The 27,334-nt window shown below is 47.3% G+C and overlaps 14 non-coding genes across 14 annotated transcripts; all 14 read left to right on the top strand.

Moving 5' to 3' along the window:
• The first annotated feature begins 842 nt into the window (after positions 1–842).
• Positions 843–915, top strand: TRNAV-AAC (transfer RNA valine (anticodon AAC)). Its single transcript has one exon. It is a non-coding gene; the product is annotated as a tRNA-Val (tRNA).
• A 288-nt stretch (positions 916–1,203) lies between these two features.
• TRNAL-CAA (transfer RNA leucine (anticodon CAA)) lies at positions 1,204–1,315 on the top strand. Its single transcript has 2 exons — positions 1,204–1,241; positions 1,270–1,315. It is a non-coding gene; the product is annotated as a tRNA-Leu (tRNA).
• A 937-nt stretch (positions 1,316–2,252) lies between these two features.
• On the top strand, positions 2,253–2,324 carry TRNAP-CGG (transfer RNA proline (anticodon CGG)). The gene has a single exon. It is a non-coding gene; the product is annotated as a tRNA-Pro (tRNA).
• Positions 2,325–2,709: 385 nt separating this feature from the next.
• Positions 2,710–2,782, top strand: TRNAV-UAC (transfer RNA valine (anticodon UAC)). Its single transcript has one exon. It is a non-coding gene; the product is annotated as a tRNA-Val (tRNA).
• A 2,309-nt stretch (positions 2,783–5,091) lies between these two features.
• TRNAP-CGG (transfer RNA proline (anticodon CGG)) lies at positions 5,092–5,163 on the top strand. Its single transcript has one exon. It is a non-coding gene; the product is annotated as a tRNA-Pro (tRNA).
• A 1,355-nt stretch (positions 5,164–6,518) lies between these two features.
• TRNAV-AAC (transfer RNA valine (anticodon AAC)) lies at positions 6,519–6,591 on the top strand. The gene has a single exon. It is a non-coding gene; the product is annotated as a tRNA-Val (tRNA).
• Positions 6,592–6,879: 288 nt separating this feature from the next.
• Positions 6,880–6,991, top strand: TRNAL-CAA (transfer RNA leucine (anticodon CAA)). Its single transcript has 2 exons — positions 6,880–6,917; positions 6,946–6,991. It is a non-coding gene; the product is annotated as a tRNA-Leu (tRNA).
• A 938-nt stretch (positions 6,992–7,929) lies between these two features.
• TRNAP-CGG (transfer RNA proline (anticodon CGG)) lies at positions 7,930–8,001 on the top strand. The gene has a single exon. It is a non-coding gene; the product is annotated as a tRNA-Pro (tRNA).
• A 385-nt stretch (positions 8,002–8,386) lies between these two features.
• Positions 8,387–8,459, top strand: TRNAV-UAC (transfer RNA valine (anticodon UAC)). Its single transcript has one exon. It is a non-coding gene; the product is annotated as a tRNA-Val (tRNA).
• Positions 8,460–10,768: 2,309 nt separating this feature from the next.
• Positions 10,769–10,840, top strand: TRNAP-CGG (transfer RNA proline (anticodon CGG)). Its single transcript has one exon. It is a non-coding gene; the product is annotated as a tRNA-Pro (tRNA).
• Positions 10,841–13,605: 2,765 nt separating this feature from the next.
• TRNAP-CGG (transfer RNA proline (anticodon CGG)) lies at positions 13,606–13,677 on the top strand. Its single transcript has one exon. It is a non-coding gene; the product is annotated as a tRNA-Pro (tRNA).
• Positions 13,678–14,576: 899 nt separating this feature from the next.
• TRNAP-AGG (transfer RNA proline (anticodon AGG)) lies at positions 14,577–14,648 on the top strand. The gene has a single exon. It is a non-coding gene; the product is annotated as a tRNA-Pro (tRNA).
• Positions 14,649–16,445: 1,797 nt separating this feature from the next.
• TRNAP-CGG (transfer RNA proline (anticodon CGG)) lies at positions 16,446–16,517 on the top strand. Its single transcript has one exon. It is a non-coding gene; the product is annotated as a tRNA-Pro (tRNA).
• Positions 16,518–17,416: 899 nt separating this feature from the next.
• TRNAP-AGG (transfer RNA proline (anticodon AGG)) lies at positions 17,417–17,488 on the top strand. Its single transcript has one exon. It is a non-coding gene; the product is annotated as a tRNA-Pro (tRNA).
• Positions 17,489–27,334: the final 9,846 nt, after the last annotated feature.

The raw sequence follows: 27,334 nt of genomic DNA, 5'->3' as shown, positions 1-27,334 counted from the left end.
AGATAATGGAAGCTGTCTATCCCTCACCAGCGTGACGTACTGTGCTCCAGGGGCATCAGTGACAGCTCAAAAAGAGAAGTGACGATAGTTTGCGCTATTCGTTTGCACGTCCTTGTGTACTGAAGGTTGGGCCTACTTCATGAAAGCAAGGCATGAGAGCAGAAATGGTTTTATTGACCTCACCGAGAGCATACACCTAGAACAAACAAAATGTCTGAAGGATAGAGGCATTTTCATTTCTTGTTCGATGACGGCCATGGAAAAGACAGCAACCATATTGCAGAAGAGAGCAGCATGTGCAGTTGCTTGCTTTGAGTGAAGCATTCACTAACTCGCTGCCAATAACCCCCGGAGCCGGTGCGAAAGGCGACTCTTGTGTGCCTCGGCTCGTTGGTCTAGGGGTATGATTCTCGCTTAGGGTGCGAGAGGTCCCGTGTTCAAATCCCGGACGAGCCCTTTTTCAGAGGTAAACATACGAATCCTACTCAAAACTCACAATGCCTGACTATTTCTCATTACACTCGCCGCATTGTTGCACAAAATATTTTGAACCTCATAAGAAACATGGATCACCATGCTTTTTCTGCCTTCATGCTTAGTCTGTGTGTGTCCCAGGTGATGCTTTCCCAAGCTGTACTTGCTGGCATTTAGGCATCAGATATTTGTCTGTCGATGCCTGCATAAGTCAATTTTTAATACGTCTAATTGCAAGCATGTTGGCTGATATCTCTGCAGTTTTCACACTTGCTCCTCGCTTTCTGAGTGGCTGCTGATACAGCAGAATAGAAGTAGAGAGAATCCTTGAGAGGAACCTTGCTCTAACAGTAAAACACATCAAGTGAGTTTCTGTAGTGTAGTGGTCATCACGTTCGCCTAACACGCGAAAGGTCCCCGGTTCGAGACCGGGCAGAAACACTGTGCATGAGCTGCTTTTATGTGCACCCTCTAAAACCTTATTATCTCAATGCAAGCTTAAGAAGAGGCGGTCCTTGAACCCAGCGAGCCGTGGGAAACTTCCTTTACTTTTGCAAGACGAAACAAAGTAATCCGCATCCATCAGTGGTCGCTCTTGTGCCTAGCTTTTTTTTTGTCATGCCATGTTGTATTGTGGGGTCTTTACACTTGTGACATTTCTGTGAACGTTGTAAGTGCAAACATTGGCAGGTGCAGTCAGAAGAGTCAGATCTGTGCACACCCAGGGCTGTCAGGATGGCCGAGTGGTCTAAGGCGCCAGACTCAAGAGAGCTTGATCTGCAGTGCAACTGAGACTTCTGGACTCCTCATGGAGGCGTGGGTTCAAATCCCACTTCTGACAGGTTTCTTTTACACCCTTAAATTGTCCTGTTTTTTGCAGTGCATTCCCCATACACCACAATCTTTGCACGGACCTGTAACATATGACGAGAAATCCACCAACGATCAGGCTGGGCCCTCAATCACAATTCCATGTATTCCTGGAAGGGACACCTCAGGCACACCTTCCGTTAAATTTGCACTCCATCACACAAACTGCCGTGCTGGTTTCTCATTAAGCAGTTGATCCCATCTTTGTTGTGAGGCTCTCCTGCCACCTTTTGGGCGGAGAAGGCACTGTCCCTGCAACAACACAGGCAGACATGTTCAACAGGGCTTCCTGGTTATGTGGGAGGAGCAGATTGTCATTGGTCCCTCCTTGCGAATTTTAATTTACATAAGGAAGACAGAGAGGTAGCTGGGAATAGGCAGTACACACGGACATTGAACTCTATCTTGTGATTTGCAGCCAATTCTAGATTGAGGCAGGAGGAAAGGAGGTGACTTGCCCAAAAATGGCCATACTGGGAATTCAGCCACCCTGGGGCTCCCAGGTGAGTGTTTCAGTCCTGCGAGCCACTCATATAAATCTCGCTTGATCGAGCCTGATCGAGCGCTGAGTGAGCATGTTTGAATCCAAGAATCAAATGCCTCTGTCTTAGGAGCAAAATTGGCAGGCCCTCCCTTGCATCTGGGGTGGAAGTCTCTGGGGCAAGTGTCCAGGACTTGCAGAGGAGTACAAGTGCCAGAAAGTGCCTGCAGTTCTCATCAGCGCCTTTTTTCTGCTCTCTGGCAGCTAGGATATCGACTGATCCCTTCCTTGCAAGAGTGAAAAAAAACAACACCTTGAGAGAAAACATGACTTTGTGTGGTTCACATAGAGAGAGAGCAGCCAAATAGCCCTGCTTTGTTTCTGAAAGACGCATCAGAAATTGCTTAAAATGCTGACTGGGGAATCAGGCTCGTTGGTCTAGGGGTATGATTCTCGCTTCGGGTGCGAGAGGTCCCGGGTTCAAATCCCGGACGAGCCCATGCTGTGGAATTATTTTTAGGCTGCTTATTATATAGGGCCATTTCTTCTTTTCAATGCTATAAGACGCCGTGTATGGTGAGAAAGTTCCTTTCCCTCTACGCTATTTCCCACTTTTGGCGTATAGAATTTCAGTGCCGGACTTCTTTGCAACTGCTTTTCTGGGGTGGACCATCAGTGTAGGAAAATTAAATGCAAAGTGTTTTTCTAATGTGGTTTCAGGTATGGTTTTAAAATCGCCTTTTGGAACAAAAGTGGTCCTCGTTCCTTTCTTCCAAAGAAAGAGATCGGGTAAGGAGGGTCCAACTTTGAGCTTCATGGACATTGGCCCTTGGTCTGTGCATTCCAGCCCACTACATGCCAAGAAGATTCCTGCAAGCGTGTTTGTTTCTGTAGTGTAGTGGTTATCACTTTCGCTTTACATGCGAAAGGTCCCTGGTTCGAGACCGGGCAGAAACAGCAGCTTTCTGTTTTTCACACAGTTTGCATTTACTCTCTCAATTTATAGGAAAGCTGAGATAATGGAAGCTGTCTATCCCTCACCAGCGTGACGTACTGTGCTCCAGGGGCATCAGTGACAGCTCAAAAAGAGAAGTGACGATAGTTTGCGCTATTCGTTTGCACGTCCTTGTGTACTGAAGGTTGGGCCTACTTCATGAAAGCAAGGCATGAGAGCAGAAATGGTTTTATTGACCTCACCGAGAGCATACACCTAGAACAAACAAAATGTCTGAAGGATAGAGGCATTTTCATTTCTTGTTCGATGACGGCCATGGAAAAGACAGCAACCATATTGCAGAAGAGAGCAGCATGTGCAGTTGCTTGCTTTGGGTGAAGCATTCACTAACTCGCTGCCAATAACCCCCGGAGCCGGTGCAAAAGGCAACTCTTGTGTGCCTCGGCTCGTTGGACTAGGGGTATGATTCTCGCTTAGGGTGCAAGAGGTCCCAGGTTCAAATCCCGGACAAGCCCTTTTTCAGAGGTAAACATACGAATCCTACTCAAAACTCACAATGCCTGACTATTTCTCATTACACTCGCCGCATTGTTGCACAAAATATTTTGAACCTCATAAGAAACATGGATCACCATGCTTTTTCTGCCTTCATGCTTAGTCTGTGTGTGTCCCAGGTGATGCTTTCCCAAGCTGTACTTGCTGGCATTTAGGCATCAGATATTTGTCTGTCGATGCCTGCATAAGTCAATTTTTAATACGTCTAATTGCAAGTATGTTGGCTGATATCTCTGCAGTTTTCACACTTGCTCCTCGCTTTCTGAGTGGCTGCTGATACAGCAGAATAGAAGTAGAGAGAATCCTTGAGAGGAACCTTGCTCTAACAGTAAAACACAGCAAGTGAGTTTCCTTAGTGTAGTGGTCATCATGTTCGCCTAACACGTGAAAGGTCCCCGGTTCGAGACCGGGCAGAAACACTGTGCATGAGCTGCTTTTATGTGCACCCTCTAAAACCTTATTATCTCAATGCAAGCTTAAGAAGAGGCGGTCCTTGAACCCAGCGAGCCGTGGGAAACTTCCTTTACTTTTGCAAGACGAAACAAAGTAATCCGCATCCATCAGTGGTCGCTCTTGTGCCTAGCTTTTTTTTTGTCATGCCATGTTGTATTGTGGGGTCTTTACACTTGTGACATTGCTGTGAACGTTGTAAGTGCAAACATTGGCAGATGCAGTCAGAAGAGTCAGATCTGTGCACACCCAGGGCTGTCAGGATGGCCGAGTGGTCTAAGGCGCCAGACTCAAGAGAGCTTGATCTTCAGTGCAACTGAGACTTCTGGTCTCCTCATGGAGGCGTGGGTTCAAATCCCACTTCTGACAGGTTTCTTTTACACCCTTAAATCGTCCTGTTTTTTGCAGTGCATTCCCCACACACCACAATCTTTGCACGGACCTGTAACATATGACGAGAAATCCACCAACGATCAGGCTGGGCCCTCAATCACAATTCCATGTATTCCTGGAAGGGACACCTCAGGCACACCTTCCGTTAAATTTGCACTCCATCACACAAACTGCCGTGCTGGTTTCTCATTAAGCAGTTGATCCCATCTTTGTTGTGAGGCTCTCCTGCCACCTTTTGGGCGGAGAAGGCACTGTCCCTGCAACAACACAGGCAGACATGTTCAACAGGGCTTCCTGGTTATGTGGGAGGAGCAGATTGTCATTGGTCCCCCCTTGCGAATTTTAATTTACTTAAGGAAGACAGAGAGGTAGCTGGGAGTAGGCAGTACACACGGACATTGAACTCTATCTTGTGATTTGCAGCCAATTCTAGATTGAGGCAGGAGGAAAGGAGGTGACTTGCCCAAAAATGGCCATACTGGGAATTCAGCCACCCTGGGACTCCCAGGTGAGTGTTTCAGTCCTGCGAGCCACTCATATAAATCTCGCTTGATCGAGCCTGATCGAGCGCTGAGTGAGCATGTTTGAATCCAAGAATCAAATGCCTCTGTCTTAGGAGCAAGAATTGGCAGGCCCTCCCTTGCATCTGGGGTGGAAGTCTATGGGGCAAGTGTCCAGGACTTGCAGAGGAGTACAAGTGCCAGAAAGTGCCTGCAGTTCTCATCAGCGCCTTTTTTCTGCTCTCTGGCAGCTAGGATATCGACTGATCCCTTCCTTGCAAGAGTGAAAAAAACAACACCTTGAGAGAAAACATGACTTTGTGTGGTTCACATAGAGAGAGAGCAGCCAAATAGCCCTGCTTTGTTTCTGAAAGACGCATCAGAAATTGCTTAAAATGCCGACTGGGGAATCAGGCTCGTTGGTCTAGGGGTATGATTCTCGCTTCGGGTGCGAGAGTTCCCGGGTTCAAATCCCGGACGAGCCCATGCTGTGGAATTATTTTTAGGCTGCTTATTATATAGGGCCATTTCTTCTTTTCAATGCTATAAGACGCCGTGTATGGTGAGAAAGTTCCTTTCCCTCTACGCTATTTCCCACTTTTGGCGTATAGAATTTCAGTGCCGGACTTATTTGCAACTGCTTTTCTGGGGTGGACCATCAGTGTAGGAAAATTAAATGCAAAGTGTTTTTCTAGTGTGGTTTCAGGTATGGTTTTAAAATCGCCTTTTGGAATAAAAGTGGTCCTCGTTCCCTTCTTCCAAAGAAAGAGATCGGGTAAGGAGGGTCCAACTTTGAGCTTCATGGACATTGGCCCTTGGTCTGTGCATTCCAGCCCACTACATGCCAAGAAGATTCCTGCAAGCATGTCTGTTTCTGTAGTGTAGTGGTTATCACGATCGCTTTACACGCGAAAGGTCCCTGGTTCGAGACCGGGCAGAAACAGCAGCTTTCTGTTTTTCACACAGTTTGCATTTACTCTCAATTTATAGGAAAGCTGAGATAATTGAAGCTGTCTATCCCTCACCAGCGTGACGTACTGTGCTCCAGGGGCATCAGTGACAGCTCAAAAAGAGAAGTGACGATAGTTTGCGCTATTCGTTTGCACGTCCTTGTGTACTGAAGGTTGGGCCTACTTCATGAAAGCAAGGCATGAGAGCAGAAATGGTTTTATTGACCTCACCGAGAGCATACACCTAGAACAAACAAAATGTCTGAAGGATAGAGGCATTTTCATTTCTTGTTCGATGACGGCCATGGAAAAGACAGCAACCATATTGCAGAAGAGAGCAGCATGTGCAGTTGCTTGCTTTGGGTGAAGCATTCACTAACTCGCTGCCAATAACCCCCGGAGCCGGTGCAAAAGGCAACTCTTGTGTGCCTCGGCTCGTTGGACTAGGGGTATGATTCTCGCTTAGGGTGCAAGAGGTCCCGGGTTCAAATCCCGGACAAGCCCTTTTTCAGAGGTAAACATACAAATCCTACTCAAAACTCACAATGCCTGACTATTTCTCATTACACTCGCCGCATTGTTGCACAAAATATTTTGAACCTCATAAGAAACATGGATCACCATGCTTTTTCTGCCTTCATGCTTAGTCTGTGTGTGTCCCAGGTGATGCTTTCCCAAGCTGTACTTGCTGGCATTTAGGCATCAGATATTTGTCTGTCGATGCCTGCATAAGTCAATTTTTAATACGTCTAATTGCAAGTATGTTGGCTGATATCTCTGCAGTTTTCACACTTGCTCCTCGCTTTCTGAGTGGCTGCTGATACAGCAGAATAGAAGTAGAGAGAATCCTTGAGAGGAACCTTGCTCTAACAGTAAAACACATCAAGTGAGTTTCTGTAGTGTAGTGGTCATCACGTTCGCCTAACACGCGAAAGGTCCCCGGTTCGAGACCGGGCAGAAACACTGTGCATGAGCTGCTTTTATGTGCACCCTCTAAAACCTTATTATCTCAATGCAAGCTTAAGAAGAGGCGGTCCTTGAACCCAGCGAGCCGTGGGAAACTTCCTTTACTTTTGCAAGACGAAACAAAGTAATCCGCATCCATCAGTGGTCGCTCTTGTGCCTAGCTTTTTTTTTGTCATGCCATGTTGTATTGTGGGGTCTTTACACTTGTGACATTTCTGTGAACGTTGTAAGTGCAAACATTGGCAGGTGCAGTCAGAAGAGTCAGATCTGTGCACACCCAGGGCTGTCAGGATGGCCGAGTGGTCTAAGGCGCCAGACTCAAGAGAGCTTGATCTGCAGTGCAACTGAGACTTCTGGACTCCTCATGGAGGCGTGGGTTCAAATCCCACTTCTGACAGGTTTCTTTTACACCCTTAAATTGTCCTGTTTTTTGCAGTGCATTCCCCACACACCACAATCTTTGCACGGACCTGTAACATATGACGAGAAATCCACCAACGATCAGGCTGGGCCCTCAATCACAATTCCATGTATTCCTGGAAGGGACACCTCAGGCACACCTTCCGTTAAATTTGCACTCCATCACACAAACTGCCGTGCTGGTTTCTCATTAAGCAGTTGATCCCATCTTTGTTGTGAGGCTCTCCTGCCACCTTTTGGGCGGAGAAGGCACTGTCCCTGCAACAACACAGGCAGACATGTTCAACAGGGCTTCCTGGTTATGTGGGAGGAGCAGATTGTCATTGGTCCCTCCTTGCGAATTTTAATTTACATAAGGAAGACAGAGAGGTAGCTGGGAATAGGCAGTACACACGGACATTGAACTCTATCTTGTGATTTGCAGCCAATTCTAGATTGAGGCAGGAGGAAAGGAGGTGACTTGCCCAAAAATGGCCATACTGGGAATTCAGCCACCCTGGGGCTCCCAGGTGAGTGTTTCAGTCCTGCGAGCCACTCATATAAATCTCGCTTGATCGAGCCTGATCGAGCGCTGAGTGAGCATGTTTGAATCCAAGAATCAAATGCCTCTGTCTTAGGAGCAAGAATTGGCAGGCCCTCCCTTGCATCTGGGGTGGAAGTCTCTGGGGCAAGTGTCCAGGACTTGCAGAGGAGTACAAGTGCCAGAAAGTGCCTGCAGTTCTCATCAGCGCCTTTTTTCTGCTCTCTGGCAGCTAGGATATCGACTGATCCCTTCCTTGCAAGAGTGAAAAAAAACAACACCTTGAGAGAAAACATGACTTTGTGTGGTTCACATAGAGAGAGAGCAGCCAAATAGCCCTGCTTTGTTTCTGAAAGACGCATCAGAAATTGCTTAAAATGCTGACTGGGGAATCAGGCTCGTTGGTCTAGGGGTATGATTCTCGCTTCGGGTGCGAGAGGTCCCGGGTTCAAATCCCGGACGAGCCCATGCTGTGGAATTATTTTTAGGCTGCTTATTATATAGGGCCATTTCTTCTTTTCAATGCTATAAGACGCCGTGTATGGTGAGAAAGTTCCTTTCCCTCTACGCTATTTCCCACTTTTGGCGTATAGAATTTCAGTGCCGGACTTCTTTGCAACTGCTTTTCTGGGGTGGACCATCAGTGTAGGAAAATTAAATGCAAAGTGTTTTTCTAATGTGGTTTCAGGTATGGTTTTAAAATCGCCTTTTGGAACAAAAGTGGTCCTCGTTCCTTTCTTCCAAAGAAAGAGATCGGGTAAGGAGGGTCCAACTTTGAGCTTCATGGACATTGGCCCTTGGTCTGTGCATTCCAGCCCACTACATGCCAAGAAGATTCCTGCAAGCGTGTTTGTTTCTGTAGTGTAGTGGTTATCACTTTCGCTTTACATGCGAAAGGTCCCTGGTTCGAGACCGGGCAGAAACAGCAGCTTTCTGTTTTTCACACAGTTTGCATTTACTCTCTCAATTTATAGGAAAGCTGAGATAATGGAAGCTGTCTATCCCTCACCAGCGTGACGTACTGTGCTCCAGGGGCATCAGTGACAGCTCAAAAAGAGAAGTGACGATAGTTTGCGCTATTCGTTTGCACGTCCTTGTGTACTGAAGGTTGGGCCTACTTCATGAAAGCAAGGCATGAGAGCAGAAATGGTTTTATTGACCTCACCGAGAGCATACACCTAGAACAAACAAAATGTCTGAAGGATAGAGGCATTTTCATTTCTTGTTCGATGACGGCCATGGAAAAGACAGCAACCATATTGCAGAAGAGAGCAGCATGTGCAGTTGCTTGCTTTGGGTGAAGCATTCACTAACTCGCTGCCAATAACCCCCGGAGCCGGTGCAAAAGGCAACTCTTGTGTGCCTCGGCTCGTTGGACTAGGGGTATGATTCTCGCTTAGGGTGCAAGAGGTCCCAGGTTCAAATCCCGGACAAGCCCTTTTTCAGAGGTAAACATACGAATCCTACTCAAAACTCACAATGCCTGACTATTTCTCATTACACTCGCCGCATTGTTGCACAAAATATTTTGAACCTCATAAGAAACATGGATCACCATGCTTTTTCTGCCTTCATGCTTAGTCTGTGTGTGTCCCAGGTGATGCTTTCCCAAGCTGTACTTGCTGGCATTTAGGCATCAGATATTTGTCTGTCGATGCCTGCATAAGTCAATTTTTAATACGTCTAATTGCAAGTATGTTGGCTGATATCTCTGCAGTTTTCACACTTGCTCCTCGCTTTCTGAGTGGCTGCTGATACAGCAGAATAGAAGTAGAGAGAATCCTTGAGAGGAACCTTGCTCTAACAGTAAAACACAGCAAGTGAGTTTCCTTAGTGTAGTGGTCATCATGTTCGCCTAACACGTGAAAGGTCCCCGGTTCGAGACCGGGCAGAAACACTGTGCATGAGCTGCTTTTATGTGCACCCTCTAAAACCTTATTATCTCAATGCAAGCTTAAGAAGAGGCGGTCCTTGAACCCAGCGAGCCGTGGGAAACTTCCTTTACTTTTGCAAGACGAAACAAAGTAATCCGCATCCATCAGTGGTCGCTCTTGTGCCTAGCTTTTTTTTTGTCATGCCATGTTGTATTGTGGGGTCTTTACACTTGTGACATTGCTGTGAACGTTGTAAGTGCAAACATTGGCAGATGCAGTCAGAAGAGTCAGATCTGTGCACACCCAGGGCTGTCAGGATGGCCGAGTGGTCTAAGGCGCCAGACTCAAGAGAGCTTGATCTTCAGTGCAACTGAGACTTCTGGTCTCCTCATGGAGGCGTGGGTTCAAATCCCACTTCTGACAGGTTTCTTTTACACCCTTAAATCGTCCTGTTTTTTGCAGTGCATTCCCCACACACCACAATCTTTGCACGGACCTGTAACATATGACGAGAAATCCACCAACGATCAGGCTGGGCCCTCAATCACAATTCCATGTATTCCTGGAAGGGACACCTCAGGCACACCTTCCGTTAAATTTGCACTCCATCACACAAACTGCCGTGCTGGTTTCTCATTAAGCAGTTGATCCCATCTTTGTTGTGAGGCTCTCCTGCCACCTTTTGGGCGGAGAAGGCACTGTCCCTGCAACAACACAGGCAGACATGTTCAACAGGGCTTCCTGGTTATGTGGGAGGAGCAGATTGTCATTGGTCCCCCCTTGCGAATTTTAATTTACTTAAGGAAGACAGAGAGGTAGCTGAAAGTAGGCAGTACACACGGACATTGAACTCTATCTTGTGATTTGCAGCCAATTCTAGATTGAGGCAGGAGGAAAGGAGGTGACTTGCCCAAAAATGGCCATACTGGGAATTCAGCCACCCTGGGACTCCCAGGTGAGTGTTTCAGTCCTGCGAGCCACTCATATAAATCTCGCTTGATCGAGCCTGATCGAGCGCTGAGTGAGCATGTTTGAATCCAAGAATCAAATGCCTCTGTCTTAGGAGCAAGAATTGGCAGGCCCTCCCTTGCATCTGGGGTGGAAGTCTATGGGGCAAGTGTCCAGGACTTGCAGAGGAGTACAAGTGCCAGAAAGTGCCTGCAGTTCTCATCAGCGCCTTTTTTCTGCTCTCTGGCAGCTAGGATATCGACTGATCCCTTCCTTGCAAGAGTGAAAAAAACAACACCTTGAGAGAAAACATGACTTTGTGTGGTTCACATAGAGAGAGAGCAGCCAAATAGCCCTGCTTTGTTTCTGAAAGACGCATCAGAAATTGCTTAAAATGCCGACTGGGGAATCAGGCTCGTTGGTCTAGGGGTATGATTCTCGCTTCGGGTGCGAGAGTTCCCGGGTTCAAATCCCGGACGAGCCCATGCTGTGGAATTATTTTTAGGCTGCTTATTATATAGGGCCATTTCTTCTTTTCAATGCTATAAGACGCCGTGTATGGTGAGAAAGTTCCTTTCCCTCTACGCTATTTCCCACTTTTGGCGTATAGAATTTCAGTGCCGGACTTATTTGCAACTGCTTTTCTGGGGTGGACCATCAGTGTAGGAAAATTAAATGCAAAGTGTTTTTCTAGTGTGGTTTCAGGTATGGTTTTAAAATCGCCTTTTGGAATAAAAGTGGTCCTCGTTCCCTTCTTCCAAAGAAAGAGATCGGGTAAGGAGGGTCCAACTTTGAGCTTCATGGACATTGGCCCTTGGTCTGTGCATTCCAGCCCACTACATGCCAAGAAGATTCCTGCAAGCATGTCTGTTTCTGTAGTGTAGTGGTTATCACGATCGCTTTACACGCGAAAGGTCCCTGGTTCGAGACCGGGCAGAAACAGCAGCTTTCTGTTTTTCACACAGTTTGCATTTACTCTCAATTTATAGGAAAGCTGAGATAATGGAAGCTGTCTATCCCTCACCAGCGTGACGTACTGTGCTCCAGGGGCATCAGTGACAGCTCAAAAAGAGAAGTGACGATAGTTTGCGCTATTCGTTTGCACGTCCTTGTGTACTGAAGGTTGGGCCTACTTCATGAAAGCAAGGCATGAGAGCAGAAATGGTTTTATTGACCTCACCGAGAGCATACACCTAGAACAAACAAAATGTCTGAAGGATAGAGGCATTTTCATTTCTTGTTCGATGACGGCCATGGAAAAGACAGCAACCATATTGCAGAAGAGAGCAGCATGTGCAGTTGCTTGCTTTGGGTGAAGCATTCACTAACTCGCTGCCAATAACCCCCGGAGCCGGTGCAAAAGGCAACTCTTGTGTGCCTCGGCTCGTTGGACTAGGGGTATGATTCTCGCTTAGGGTGCAAGAGGTCCCGGGTTCAAATCCCGGACAAGCCCTTTTTCAGAGGTAAACATACAAATCCTACTCAAAACTCACAATGCCTGACTATTTCTCATTACACTCGCCGCATTGTTGCACAAAATATTTTGAACCTCATAAGAAACATGGATCACCATGCTTTTTCTGCCTTCATGCTTAGTCTGTGTGTGTCCCAGGTGATGCTTTCCCAAGCTGTACTTGCTGGCATTTAGGCATCAGATATTTGTCTGTCGATGCCTGCATAAGTCAATTTTTAATACGTCTAATTGCAAGTATGTTGGCTGATATCTCTGCAGTTTTCACACTTGCTCCTCGCTTTCTGAGTGGCTGCTGATACAGCAGAATAGAAGTAGAGAGAATCCTTGAGAGGAACCTTGCTCTAACAGTAAAACACAGCAAGTGAGTTTCCTTAGTGTAGTGGTCATCATGTTCGCCTAACACGTGAAAGGTCCCCGGTTCGAGACCGGGCAGAAACACTGTGCATGAGCTGCTTTTATGTGCACCCTCTAAAACCTTATTATCTCAATGCAAGCTTAAGAAGAGGCGGTCCTTGAACCCAGCGAGCCGTGGGAAACTTCCTTTACTTTTGCAAGACGAAACAAAGTAATCCGCATCCATCAGTGGTCGCTCTTGTGCCTAGCTTTTTTTTTGTCATGCCATGTTGTATTGTGGGGTCTTTACACTTGTGACATTGCTGTGAACGTTGTAAGTGCAAACATTGGCAGATGCAGTCAGAAGAGTCAGATCTGTGCACACCCAGGGCTGTCAGGATGGCCGAGTGGTCTAAGGCGCCAGACTCAAGAGAGTTTGATCTTCAGTGCAACTGAGACTTCTGGTCTCCTCATGGAGGCGTGGGTTCAAATCCCACTTCTGACAGGTTTCTTTTACACCCTTAAATCGTCCTGTTTTTTGCAGTGCATTCCCCACACACCACAATCTTTGCACGGACCTGTAACATATGACGAGAAATCCACCAACGATCAGGCTGGGCCCTCAATCACAATTCCATGTATTCCTGGAAGGGACACCTCAGGCACACCTTCCGTTAAATTTGCACTCCATCACACAAACTGCCGTGCTGGTTTCTCATTAAGCAGTTGATCCCATCTTTGTTATGAGGCTCTCCTGCCACCTTTTGGGCGGAGAAGGCACTGTCCCTGCAACAACACAGGCAGACATGTTCAACAGGGCTTCCTGGTTATGTGGGAGGAGCAGATTGTCATTGGTCCCCCCTTGCGAATTTTAATTTACATAAGGAAGACAGAGAGGTAGCTGGGAGTAGGCAGTACACACGGACATTGAACTCTATCTTGTGATTTGCAGCCAATTCTAGATTGAGGCAGGAGGAAAGGAGGTGACTTGCCCAAAAATGGCCATACTGGGAATTCAGCCACCCTGGGGCTCCCAGGTGAGTGTTTCAGTCCTGCGAGCCACTCATATAAATCTCGCTTGATCGAGCCTGATCGAGCGCTGAGTGAGCATGTTTGAATCCAAGAATCAAATGCCTCTGTCTTAGGAGCAAGAATTGGCAGGCCCTCCCTTGCATCTGGGGTGGAAGTCTATGGGGCAAGTGTACAGGACTTGCAGAGGAGTACAAGTGCCAGAAAGTGCCTGCAGTTCTCATCAGCGCCTTTTTTCTGCTCTCTGGCAGCTAGGATATCGACTGATCCCTTCCTTGCAAGAGTGAAAAAAACAACACCTTGAGAGAAAACATGACTTTGTGTGGTTCACATAGAGAGAGAGCAGCCAAATAGCCCTGCTTTGTTTCTGAAAGACGCATCAGAAATTGCTTAAAATGCCGACTGGGGAATCAGGCTCGTTGGTCTAGGGGTATGATTCTCGCTTCGGGTGCGAGAGTTCCCGGGTTCAAATCCCGGACGAGCCCATGCTGTGGAATTATTTTTAGGCTGCTTATTATATAGGGCCATTTCTTCTTTTCAATGCTATAAGACGCCGTGTATGGTGAGAAAGTTCCTTTCCCTCTACGCTATTTCCCACTTTTGGCGTATAGAATTTCAGTGCCGGACTTATTTGCAACTGCTTTTCTGGGGTGGACCATCAGTGTAGGAAAATTAAATGCAAAGTGTTTTTCTAGTGTGGTTTCAGGTATGGTTTTAAAATCGCCTTTTGGAATAAAAGTGGTCCTCGTTCCCTTCTTCCAAAGAAAGAGATCGGGTAAGGAGGGTCCAACTTTGAGCTTCATGGACATTGGCCCTTGGTCTGTGCATTCCAGCCCACTACATGCCAAGAAGATTCCTGCAAGCATGTCTGTTTCTGTAGTGTAGTGGTTATCACGATCGCTTTACACGCGAAAGGTCCCTGGTTCGAGACCGGGCAGAAACAGCAGCTTTCTGTTTTTCACACAGTTTGCATTTACTCTCTCAATTTATAGGAAAGCTGAGATAATGGAAGCTGTCTATCCCTCACCAGCGTGACGTACTGTGCTCCAGGGGCATCAGTGACAGCTCAAAAAGAGAAGTGACGATAGTTTGCGCTATTCGTTTGCACGTCCTTGTGTACTGAAGGTTGGGCCTACTTCATGAAAGCAAGGCATGAGAGCAGAAATGGTTTTATTGACCTCACCGAGAGCATACACCTAGAACAAACAAAATGTCTGAAGGATAGAGGCATTTTCATTTCTTGTTCGATGACGGCCATGGAAAAGACAGCAACCATATTGCAGAAGAGAGCAGCATGTGCAGTTGCTTGCTTTGGGTGAAGCATTCACTAACTCGCTGCCAATAACCCCCGGAGCCGGTGCGAAAGGCGACTATTGTGTGCCTCGGCTCGTTGGTCTAGGGGTATGATTCTCGCTTAGGGTGCGAGAGGTCCCGGGTTCAAATCCCGGACGAGCCCTTTTTCAGAGGTAAACATACGAATCCTACTCAAAACTCACAATGCCTGACTATTTCTCATTACACTTGCTGCATTGTTGCACAAAATATTTTGAACCTCATAAGAAACATGGATCACCATGCTTTTTCTGCCTTCATGCTTAGTCTGTGTGTGTCCCAGGTGATGCTTTCCCAAGCTGTACTTGCTGGCATTTAGGCATCAGATATTTGTCTGTCGATGCCTGCATAAGTCAATTTTTAATACGTCTAATTGCAAGTATGTTGGCTGATATCTCTGCAGTTTTCACACTTGCTCCTCGCTTTCTGAGTGGCTGCTGATACAGCAGAATAGAAGTAGAGTGAATCCTTGAGAGGAACCTTGCTCTAACAGTAAAACATAGTAAGTGAGTTTCTGTAGTGTAGTGGTCATCACGTTCGCCTAACACACGAAAGGTTCCCCGGTTCGAGACCGGGCAGAAACACTGTGCATGAGCTGCTTTTATGTGCACCCTCTAAAACCTTATTATCTCAATGCAAGCTTAAGAAGAGGCGGTCCTTGAACCCAGCGAGCCGTGGGAAACTTCCTTTACTTTTGCAAGACGAAACAAAGTAATCTACATCCATCAGTGGTCGCTCTTGTGCCTAGCTTTTTTTTTGTCATGCCATGTTGTATTGTGGGGTCTTTACACTTGTGACATTGCTGTGAACGTTGTAAGTGCAAACATTGGCAGGTGCAGTCAGAAGAGTCAGATCTGTACACACCCAGGCCTGTCAGGATGGCCGAGTGGTCTAAGGCGCCAGACTCAAGAGAGCTTGATCTTCAGTGCAACTGAGACTTCTGGTCTCCTCATGGAGATGTGGGTTCAAATCCCACTTCTGACAGGTTTCTTTTACACCCTTAAATCGTCCTGTTTTTTGCAGTGCATTCCCCATACACCACAATCTTTGCACGGACCTGTAACATATGACGAGAAATCCACCAACGATCAGGCTGGGCCCTCAATCACAATTCCATGTATTCCTGGAAGGGACACCTCAGGCACACCTTCCGTTAAATTTGCACTCCATCACACAAACTGCCGTGCTGGTTTCTCATTAAGCAGTTGATCCCATCTTTGTTGTGAGGCTCTCCTGCCACCTTTTGGGCGGAGAAGGCACTGTCCCTGCAACAACACAGGCAGACATGTTCAACAGGGCTTCCTGGTTATGTGGGAGGAGCAGATTGTCATTGGTCCCCCCTTGCGAATTTTAATTTACATAAGGAAGACAGAGAGGTAGCTGGGAATAGGCAGTACACACGGACATTGAACTCTATTTTGTGATTTGCAGCCAATTCTAGATTGAGGCAGGAGGAAAGGAGGTGACTTGCCCAAAAATGGCCATACTGGGAATTCAGCCACCCTGGGGCTCCCAGGTGAGTGTTTCAGTCCTGCGAGCCACTCATATAAATCTCGCTTGATCGAGCCTGATCGAGCGCTGAGTGAGCGTGTTTGAATCCAAGAATCAAATGCCTCTGTCTTAGGAGCAAGAATTGGCAGGCCCTCCCTTGCATCTGGGGTGGAAGTCTATGGGGCAAGTGTCCAGGACTTGCAGAGGAGTACAAGTGCCAGAAAGTGCCTGCAGTTCTCATCAGCGCCTTTTTTCTGCTCTCTGGCAGCTAGGATATCGACTGATCCCTTCCTTGCAAGAGTGAAAAAAACAACACCTTGACAGAAAACATGACTTTGTGTGGTTCACATAGAGAGAGAGCAGCCAAATAGCCCTGCTTTGTTTCTGAAAGACGCATCAGAAATTGCTTAAAATGCCGACTGGGGAATCAGGCTCGTTGGTCTAGGGGTATGATTCTCGCTTCGGGTGCGAGAGGTCCCGGGTTCAAATCCCGGACGAGCCCATGCTGTGGAATTATTTTTAGACTGCTTATTATATAGGGCCATTTCTTCTTTTCAATGCTATAAGACGCCGTGTATGGTGAGAAAGTTCCTTTCCCTCTACGCTATTTCCCACTTTTGGCGTATAGAATTTCAGTGCCGGACTTCTTTGCAACTGCTTTTCTGGGGTGGACCATCAGTGTAGGAAAATTAAATGCAAAGTGTTTTTCTAGTGTGGTTTCAGGTATGGTTTTAAAATCGCCTTTTGGAATAAAAGTGGTCCTCGTTCCTTTCTTCCAAAGAAAGAGATCGGGTAAGGAGGGTCCAACTTTGAGCTTCATGGACATTGGCCCTTGGTCTGTGCATTCCAGCCCACTACATGCCAAGAAGATTCCTATAAGCGTGTCTGTTTCTGTAGTGTAGTGGTTATCACGTTAGCTTTACACGCGAAAGGTCCCTGGTTCGAGACCGGGCAGAAACAGCAGCTTTCTGTTTTTCACACAGTTTGCATTTACTCTCTCAACTTATAGGAAAGCTGAGATAATGGAAGCTGTCTATCCCTCACCAGCGTGACGTACTGTGCTCCAGGGGCATCAGTGACAGCTCAAAAAGAGAAGTGACGATAGTTTGCGCTATTCGTTTGCACGTCCTTGTGTACTGAAGGTTGGGCCTACTTCATGAAAGCAAGGCATGAGAGCAGAAATGGTTTTATTGACCTCACCGAGAGCATACACCTAGAACAAACAAAATGTCTGAAGGATAGAGGCATTTTCATTTCTTGTTCGATGACGGCCATGGAAAAGACAGCAACCATATTGCAGAAGAGAGCAGCATGTGCAGTTGCTTGCTTTGAGTGAAGCATTCACTAACTCGCTGCCAATAACCCCCGGAGCCGGTGCGAAAGGCGACTCTTGTGTGCCTCGGCTCGTTGGTCTAGGGGTATGATTCTCGCTTAGGGTGCGAGAGGTCCCGGGTTCAAATCCCGGACGAGCCCTTTTTCAGAGGTAAACATACGAATCCTACTCAAAACTCACAATGCCTGACTATTTCTCATTACACTCGCCGCATTGTTGCACAAAATATTTTGAACCTCATAAGAAACATGGATCACCATGCTTTTTCTGCCTTCATGCTTAGTCTGTGTGTGTCCCAGTGAGGTTCCGTGTGAGACGGGACGGCACTTTTTGAGTGGTGACGAATATGGATGAGTTTGGTATCTATGAACCGCAAATGACAAGTATAGTGGGTGTACTAGGTTTCGCTATGCAGCCACGTATGGTTCGTCTCATTTTTGGGTTTGTTCATCCGAACCCTCGGGTTCCATTTTAGATACAGCATCCATTTTGTTGCTTGCCCTCAGGTAGTCAGCGAACGGGTTTTGTCCGCTTCGTGACCCTGGAACTCTCAAGCTTACACGAAGGACACGTGTTCCTTTGAGGTGACTTTTACGATGAGGGAAATGACACGACTAAGGCAGATGACCCTGCTCGAGGCTCATCTTGCCGCTCCGGTCTATTGTTTCAGCCATGCATACATTAGACACGAGGTCTTTGACCCCTCTATCGAGTTTCCTTTATTGCCCCCAACACTCTTTTCTAACCTGTCGTGCATCCTTGTCCTTTCCCTGCATTCTGTTTTTCGTCTTTCCTCTTAATGCGTTTATGGTTGGGATGGAATGTGTTTATTGCGGAGGGAATATGTTTTTACAGTTGGGAACCGGCAAGACTGTTGTAATTATGTTCCGGCCTCCTGAAACATGAACGCGACCCTTTTGAAGTTTATTGTGGGAACTGAGTTGTAACCTTTGTTCACCATACTGTGCTATGGCAAAAACGTGTATAAAAGGAGCGACCCACTTCTACGAATTTGAAGCAGTCTCCGAGAACCTACACGTTGTGTACTTCTTGTGACCTCTGTATCCCTGCAGTAAATAAACGCTGATCTCTGACGTCGCTGGAAGTGTCCCGTGTCTCTGTGTTTGGTACGCCAGAACAGGTAACCCACGAAGGTTTCAGGTGTTGTTCCCTGGCACCGCTGGGTCTTAAGAATAACCCAGTCCTTCAGTTGGCGCCCAACGTGGGGCGACATCAACGGTACCGGTCCAAAGCCCGACGATCGTGAAGAACTTCGTGTGAAATCACCGAGGGAAGGTGCACCCCGCTTCATCGATCCAGTTGTCGAAATAAGTGGCCCGACGTCTTTTCCCGCGAAGATCCCCGCCTCCTGACGGCTGCGACGGACCGATGCCCTGACTGTCGACCTGTTTTGGCGCCTGGCGTAGTCCTTTGTACGGCGAGACGCTCAACGGGCCTTCCTGGTGACGCCATTGTTCTCTCAGTTAAGTATTTGTGGGTCGCTCCCAGTGTTGCTTTGTTGTTTGCATGGTTCCATAGCATTCGTGGTTCTTAGTCGTTGGGTTTTATTTGACGATTGCAATTGCCAAAAACCGAGGGTCTTGCATTTTTGCGAGGACATCGTAATTCGATAGCCCTTGAAGTTTGTATACTCGGTTAGTGTGCACGATGCCTGGCCGTAGTACTTTGTTTGGGTTTCTCAAATGTTGCAGCATGGATTCCCGGCTGGAGGATTCGTGTCCGATACCTCCGGCTGGAACTCCGCTTTATGAGCTCTATAGTCGCCATGGCGTGGGTCCTATCGTATATAATGAATATTGGGTTTGTTACACTAAAAAGGATGGCGTCCTTAGTTGGCCACCTCATGGTAGTTTCGAGACTGCCATTTTAGATAACTTGGAAGCTAAATTATTTAAAAAGAAAGCTAGGCCGGCCATGTTTGATTCCTTCCGGTTATGGCGGAAAGAGGCCAAACAGAAAGAAATCAAACAGAATAAGAAAAATAAAAGAGAAGGTGTTATTACGGTGATGCGCAATGCAGAACAATATCAGTTAGACAAAGATGAGAAAGAGCAAGAAGTTAGTGCTCGGCTTCACCATATGGCAGTGGACAAATGTTATCCGGTGCTACCTTCTACTATCGATAAGACAGGAGAAGAAGCGATGGAGGATTCGCTCTTGTCTTATCTGATGAAATCACCACCTCCCTATGCTCCCGATGTTATGGGTCCCGTTCGTCCACCTCTTCCTCAACCCGCTGTTTTGGCGGCTGCTGGTCAGCCCGCCGTTCCTCCCGTACTCCCGAATCCCCTTGGGCCACAGATCGTACATCCTCTTGTTCCGGCTTCTCTCCCTACTGCGCCTTTCCAAGTCCCTCCTCAACCTGTCATTCCCGCTGCTCCTGCTGCTGCGTCTACTTCTACTGTTTCCACCCCTATGGCTGTTGCGCCTGCATCTTCTTCCTCTTCTCCTTCTGTTCGTAGTCGTCTCTTGACTGCAGTTGCTTCTCTTTATTCTCCGCTCTTTGGGCCGATACTTGGCTCGACTCTTTCAGATGTCGCTCAAAGACGCAGTCAGCTTCCTGATGGTAGGGAACGTGAATCGTTGGTGAAAACGGCACGTAGATGGGTTCGTAACCCTGTTAAATACACCCCACGTATAGTGTTTGAAACGTTTTCTCAGTTTAATGTGCCCACGCAACGATTTGTGTTCGAAGAATTGTGTAAGTCATTGAAAGAGGAGTGGGACGATGATATCGCTGATGATATACCACCTGAGGTTTCCGAGCTACAGCTTCGGTTTGCCACGGGTGTAATCGTAGGTGACAAAGTTCGAGAGGCTTTGGAACGCTTGTTATCCTTTCGATGTACACTGCAACCACGTGCGCTGTTTAAGGACGCGACCGCGGAATGGATGGCACAACCTGGTCAATATCCTATGCGGGAAGTTCCCCCAGTGTGGATGCCAGGTGATCCTACTGCTGTCCCTGCTGTCCCAGGCCATTTCCAGAGAGTGTGGATACACCTCCCTTGGAAGCGATCGGAAGTTTTGCAAGTGAAGCAATCCCTACCTGATCCCCGTAAGAATCCTGCAGGGTATTATAAGGAGCTGTCCCAATTGGTGGATGCTACTGTTATGAACCTAGCCGATATTGATATGTTGTTTGGCAATGTGGTGCCTCAGCCGGTTTGGGCGAAAATTCGTCACGAGAATCACGCAGCCGAGTTAGGCGGTGACTGGGCTGCCCTTACAGCGGCAGATGCCCGGCAGGTCGGTGGGGCTAAACCTGAACAGATTATTGTGGCTTTGCCCCAGAGGATAATTACCCTCATGAAAACACTTATGCCGGCGATGCGCGTCAATTGGGACAAATTATCAGCGTGCAAACAAAAGAGGGATGAAAGCGTTTCTGATTTCTTTACGAGATTTGAGGAAGCGTTTGTTGATCATAGTGGTCAGGACATGGGTTCCGAGGGTGGTCAGCGGCTGTTCGTTGATAAGTTTGTATCAAATTTGTTGCCTGACCTTAGCAACAAGTTGAAGAATTCTGAGAGTTCGTGGGCTGTTTCTACCACTGCCCAAATATTGGCTACGGCCCAATATTACGAGAATAGAGAGAAGGAGGAAAGTGAGCGTGCAGAAAAGAAAACGAAGGATCTTAAAACTAAGGTCTTGTTGCAGCAAGCCTATCCACCGCGTTCGAATTTCAGTGATACACAGCAGCCAAACAGATCGCAATCACAGTTCTCCAGATCACAGACGCGAAATGCTTCGCCCACACCTCGCTTTGTGCTGGGATATAATCAATGCGCATATTGTCGTGGGGAAGGCCATCTGAAGTTCGATTGTCCGGTTCTCCGTGATAGGGCCAATGGTGTGTCGGCTCGAGGAGGACGTAGTGGTCCTCAACAGGTTTCTCGTGGTAGAGGTCGCGGAGTTACCCAGAATCAGGCCGAATGCTTTGCGACATCTTCGGATTCGCAAAATTGTTTCGATCGGCGCGAACCATCGTCCGGTCGGTCTGCACAGTATCATGTGGATGACTGCTATGTGGGGTGTGATGTTGATGCGGATGATATCTACTAGGACAGCCATAGACAAAGGAAGGGAGAAGTATCAGTTCCGGTTGATCAGAGAGGGCCTTATGTTGCAGTAGCCACTTTGGGCGTTGTTGAGCCTTTTCTGTTGGACACTGGTGCAGCAAAAAGTTCCATCATGCATTCGAAACTCCCTGGCGCGCCTTTGTCTGGCTTAACGAATGTTTCCGTTGGATTTTCTGTCGCCCCCGTTAGCAATCCAGTTTCTAGCCCTTTGCCCCTTACGATTGGGTCTCATGAGCTAGAAGCTCCTTTGATTTTGACTACCGGTTGTGGTGAGAATCTTTTGGGCTTAGATTTGTTGAAACGGTTACATGCGACTTTGTACTGTTCTCCTACGGGTGTGGAGCTTACGTTGGGTAAGAGCGTGATTTCCCCTATGTATTTATCGATCGACAAGCTCCCATCGGAATTGAGATCTCTTCCAGACTCCTAGTGGGCGACAGGTCCCAATGACGTGGGCCTGTTGGATATACCACCTTATGTTGTCCAACTGAAAGTTGGTGCGCGTCTGCCACGTATACCTCAGTATCGTATCTCCCTTGATGGTGAAAGGGCACTGTTAGCGATCATTTACGATCTGATCGGCAAAGATGTTATTGAGGAGACACGAGGTAATGTGTGCAATAGTCCCGTGTTGCCTATTCTGAAACGAACGGATCCCTCCAAGCCTCCTGTATACCGTCTAGTTATCGACTTACGGGAGGTAAATAAAGTCGTTGTTCCGCAGTTTCCTGTGGTGCCAGACATTACAGCTTTACTGACTCTGATTCCAGCCACTGCATCATGGTTCTCGGTGATCGATCTGAAAAATGCGTTCTTTAGCATTCCGATTGCTGAGGAAAGTAGAGACTTGTTCGGTTTCTCATTAGGTGGTCGCAGCTTCAGATTCAAACGCGCTCCACAGGGCTACTGTGAGAGTCCATCAATCTACAGCCAAGCTCTTAAGAGTCAACTTGATGCATTTGTGTTACCGGCTGGTGCAGCCTTGATTCAGTACGTGGATGATTTGTTGGTTGCTGCTGACACTGAACAGCTCTGTAGAGCCGCTACAGTGTCTCTGTTACAGCATCTCTGTGCTTTACATCATAAAGTGTCACCTTCCAAACTGCAATATTGTTGTCAAGAAGTTACCTATCTCGGTCACTTATTGTCAAAGGCGGGAAGAAGGTTGACCCCTGAACGAATTGCAGCAATTGCTCGAATGACTGTGCCGACAACTCAGAGAGATGTGCGTGCCTTTCTAGGTATCACGTCATACTGCAGACAGTGGATCCCGAACTTTTCACTGTTAGCGAAGCCATTGGTAGCTCTCACGTGCAAGGACGTTTCGATTCCTTTGCCATGGACGGAGGAATGTCAGAAAAGTTTTTCTGAACTACGTGATGCACTGTGTTCGGCTCCTGTGTTAGGTACTCCTGATTACAGTAAGCCTTTCACATTATACGTCCATGAGAGGGACGGTTGTGCGTTGAGTGTTTTAACGCAACAATTTGGTGATAAGCAGCGCCCGTGTGCATATTTTTCCTCCACCTTAGACCCGGTAGCTAGAGCGTTGCCGAGTTGCTTAAGGGCGACAGCGGCAGCTGCGGCGTCTATTCGACAATCCGCAGGTCTGGTCATGGATAATATGCTCATAGTAATGGTTCCGCATGCAGTTGATACGCTCTTGAATCGGACAAAGACTCAACATCTGACGAGTGCAAGGTTGTCTGGGTACGAGCTGACCCTTTTGGCAAGCCATATACAGATCAAGCGTTGTAATATACTGAATCCGGCGACATTATTGCCGATTAGTATGGAATCAGATGATGTGCTGTCACATGATTGTTATTTACGGACTGAGGAAGAAACAAAAGGTCGTGTGGACCTGAAAAACACTCCCTTGTCAGATCCCGATGGTACTTTGTATGTGGATGGCTCTTGCTTCAAATTGCCGAATGGCGATGTGACGACTGCGTATGCTGTGGTGACGTTGAGCACGGTTGTGGAAACTGCGAGATTGAACCAGAATTCAGCACAAGCGGCAGAATTAATTGCATTGACAAGAGCGTGTGTTCTGTCGAAGGGAAAGCGAGTGAATGTGTTTACCGACAGTCAGTATGCATTTGGTGTTGCGCATAACTTTGGAAGATTGTGGAGAGAAAGAGGATTTATGACATCGCATGGTACGAAGATCCAACACGGGCATCTCGTGAATGATCTTTTGGATGCACTTACGTTGCCTAAACAAGTGGCGATCGTCAAATGTAGTGCACATCGGAAAGTGACGGATGATGTCGGTCGTGGTAATGCATTTGCGGATGAGATTGCTAAGGAAACGGCTAAGAATCTTGCGACTCGAATGTATGTCACGAGTTCAGTGAGGTGGCCGACGGAGGCTGGTATGTGTGAAAATACTGTTGAAAGTGTGAAAGCAATTCAGAACGAAGCTACTGAAGCTGAGAAGACCAAGTGGAAAGAAAGTACAGGGAAATTGGATATGCATGGATGTTGGGTTGACCTGACGGAATGTCAGAGGTGGATGTTACCGGATGCGTATGTATTAGCTGTTGTGACGATGGCTCATGGGTTGTCCCATATTAGTGCGAAAGGAATATGTAAGTTCTTGTCTCCTGGATGGAGGAATGATGGTATTGCTAAGTGTGCCGAAAGAGTGGTTAAGAATTGTATGGTGTGTTTGATGCACAATCCCGGAAAAGGCACCCCCACTCCACCTGGTCATTTCGCTCCTCCTGCCTGCCCCTTTGAGGTTATCCAGCTGGACTTCATCCATATGGAGAGATGCAATAATCTGAAGTATGTTTTGGTTGTGGTTTGCGCGTTCTCCAGATGGATTGAGGCCTATCCTCTTAAGGATAATACTGCCCTGTCCACAGCAAAAATCCTGCTGAAGGAGTACTTTCCTAGGTACGGAATGCCGCGGATTGTGTGGTCGGATAATGGAAGTGAGTTTGTGGGAAGTGTAATGCAGAGTGTGTGTAAGGGCCTTGGAATTCGACAGAAATTCCACAGTGCTAATCATCCTCAGGCAGCGGGTTTGGTTGAAGGGTACAATGGTACCCTGAAGCTGAAGCTCGCTAAGATTCAAGCCACGACTGGTCTGTCATGGCCTGATGCCTTGCCTCTGGCTCTCCTATCGACCAGAGCAACCGTACACTCTCGAGTAGGGCTCAGCCCATATGAGATTGTGTTCGGTCGCCCTGCAAATATTTGGGGAGTCCCGAGGCCTAGGGCTTTTGATAGTCTTGAATATCCAATGTTGATTGATTACTTGTATGATTTGACCACTAAACTACGGTTAATCCATCAACAGGTCTTTGAAGCTCTACCAGCGCAGACAGAGGGTCCTGGACATCAGCTCCGGCCAGGAGACTGGGTGGTTACCCGAAATTTTGGTCGAAAGCGTAATTTGGAGCCAAGATTCGTCGGACCCCACCAAGTCTTGTTGACGACGAGGACAGCGGTTCGACTGGAGGGCCGGAAAAATTGGGTGCATGCCAGCCACACAAAGAAGGTACCGATCCCCTTACCAACCGACGGTTGGGTGAGGACTGGGATTTCGGCCGCAGAGACTGAGACTCCTTTGCGCTTTGTGCCATTTAGCGACGCTCAACCTGTGGAGGAGGATTCGTCATTGCCAAATTCACATGTGGAGTCATCAGTAGCAGAGAACCCAAGGTCCGACTTGTTATCCACTTCATCGAACACTGTTGCGCCAGCTGAACAATTGTTTGTAGAGCAAACTCGACCTGGAAGAAGTCGATACTTCCTTCGTTCAAGGACTAATAAAAATTGACAGTATATTGGTTTTTGATGTTAAGAATATTATGGACAATTACATCCTTTCTTTCTGAGTTTTTTTTTGCTTTCCACTGCTAAGAGACTTGTAATAAATTTGAACGTTTCGAGGAAACCTCGCCATCCGGGTCACCGTAGGGCCGTGCGGGTACTCCTTTCTGTTTAGCAGGTTTCTGACGTTAGGTTGGTTACCTTTGTCGATCTCTGGGAACTCCTGGGGATTGATAATCGCTACTCAGAACGAAGTGCGTCAAGTACGTCACGGACGGTTTGTAGAGGATGGCATTCTCTAAGCTGCTGGAAGAAGAAAGGGTGTTGGCACAGAGATCAGAGTTATGGAGGGTTGTACGAACAAAATGTTTTCTGTTTCAGGTGTTTCTACTGTTCCTAACCGTATCTATGTTATTGGTGGGTGGAGTGTATTTCGGAGTATCGTTGTTCTTGCCTTCTGTTTCACCTACCTTTTCTCCTAACTTAAGTTCCCTCACCACTGTCTCCCCTCATTCCTTTCATCCTTTGCCTCAACATGAGCAGGTTAGACGTGCGGAATTCATGAATAATTCCTTTGTTCAACTCCTACATCAGCATCAGTTGGTGGTGAATACTACCAATTGTTGGGTATGTGGGTTAATGCCACACACCATGGATAGGGGTATTCCATATTTGGTCCTTCCATACAGCTCCCAGGGTTCAGCTCGAGCCTTCCAAATTATGTTCCGCAGTGCACTAGATTCCTATCCCAGTCGAGAGCCACGGTCTGTCAACTTTGGTCCTGGGCCGTATCACAAGCCTTTGGCGATAGCCATAGCAGATCTGGACAGAGATGTTTTCGATGCATCACTCATTCCAGATGAAGAAGTGCAGGCCTATAAGGACCTGAGTGAGACTGAGTATAGTACGTCAGTGGGTGATAGACAGCTTAAGAGTTCGTCCCCAATATGGATTGTACCGCACCTTGGAAATTTCTGCTTGAAGGGTTTGGGTCGAAATCCGAGAGCACAACTTGGGAACAGTGCCTGCACTGATACGTATGTCCTACCGATGCTCTCCTCCCCTGTTTTCCTGACTGCTAAGGGCACCTATTTTGTATGTTATGAACGCGCGTATACATGGTTACCCCGCGACTTTTCGGGTACCTGTTATATTGCGAATCTCTTACCTCCAACTTTCACAGTTGCTTCAGACTACCACAAAACCAGAGTTGTGAGAGGCGTTATTAGCAAAGAGGATACTGCTGGTCAAGAAGCAGGAGATTTCTTTAAGGGTTTCTTGCCGTTTTGGGGACCTATGGTTAATAGTAGGAACCTAAGACAGTTGACCCGTGTGGTTGAGTCGACTGCTAATATCACTGCAAATGCCCTTGGTAATCTAACAGCTGAACTACAGGCGGATAGACTCATGACGTTGCAGAACCGTATGGTTCTAGACGTTGTTCTAGCAGATAGAGGGGGTGTGTGTAAAATTATCCATTCGAGTTGTTGCATTTTTATTCCTGACAATGCTCCAACTGTTTACCAAGCCATCTCGAAGTTGCACAAGATTTCCGAGTCCATACACGTGGACGAAGGTAATTGGACGCTCCTAGGATGGTTTTGGGGCCTGATGTCAACCTGGGGTTGGAAGATTCTAATGATCGTAGGGGCTGCTGTAGCGTTTCTGTTCACGTGTTGTCTTTGTGTACAGTGTGGTCCTGCCTTATGTGGCCTATGTGCTGCGACGTGTATAAGGAGGCCATCTGTTACCAAGGAGACGTTGATGGATAGAATGATGTTCCAGCAGCAGCTGAACGATCTGATGAATATCGACATAGACTCCGATCGTGACTAGTGCTTGCCTACATGAGGGCAAAAGGAGCGTCTGAGGTTCCGTGTGAGACGGGACGGCACTTTTTGAGTGGTGACGAATATGGATGAGTTTGGTATCTATGAACCGCAAATGACAAGTATAGTGGGTGTACTAGGTTTCGCTATGCAGCCACGTATGGTTCGTCTCATTTTTGGGTTTGTTCATCCGAACCCTCGGGTTCCATTTTAGATACAGCATCCATTTTGTTGCTTGCCCTCAGGTAGTCAGCGAACGGGTTTTGTC

The sequence above is a fragment of the Triturus cristatus genome, chromosome 10, assembly GCF_964204655.1.
Source record: "Triturus cristatus chromosome 10, aTriCri1.1, whole genome shotgun sequence".
Classification (NCBI taxonomy): domain Eukaryota; kingdom Metazoa; phylum Chordata; class Amphibia; order Caudata; family Salamandridae; genus Triturus; species Triturus cristatus.
Note: the sequence above shows the minus strand (reverse complement) of the source record. Positions and strands in the feature narration are given on the sequence as shown.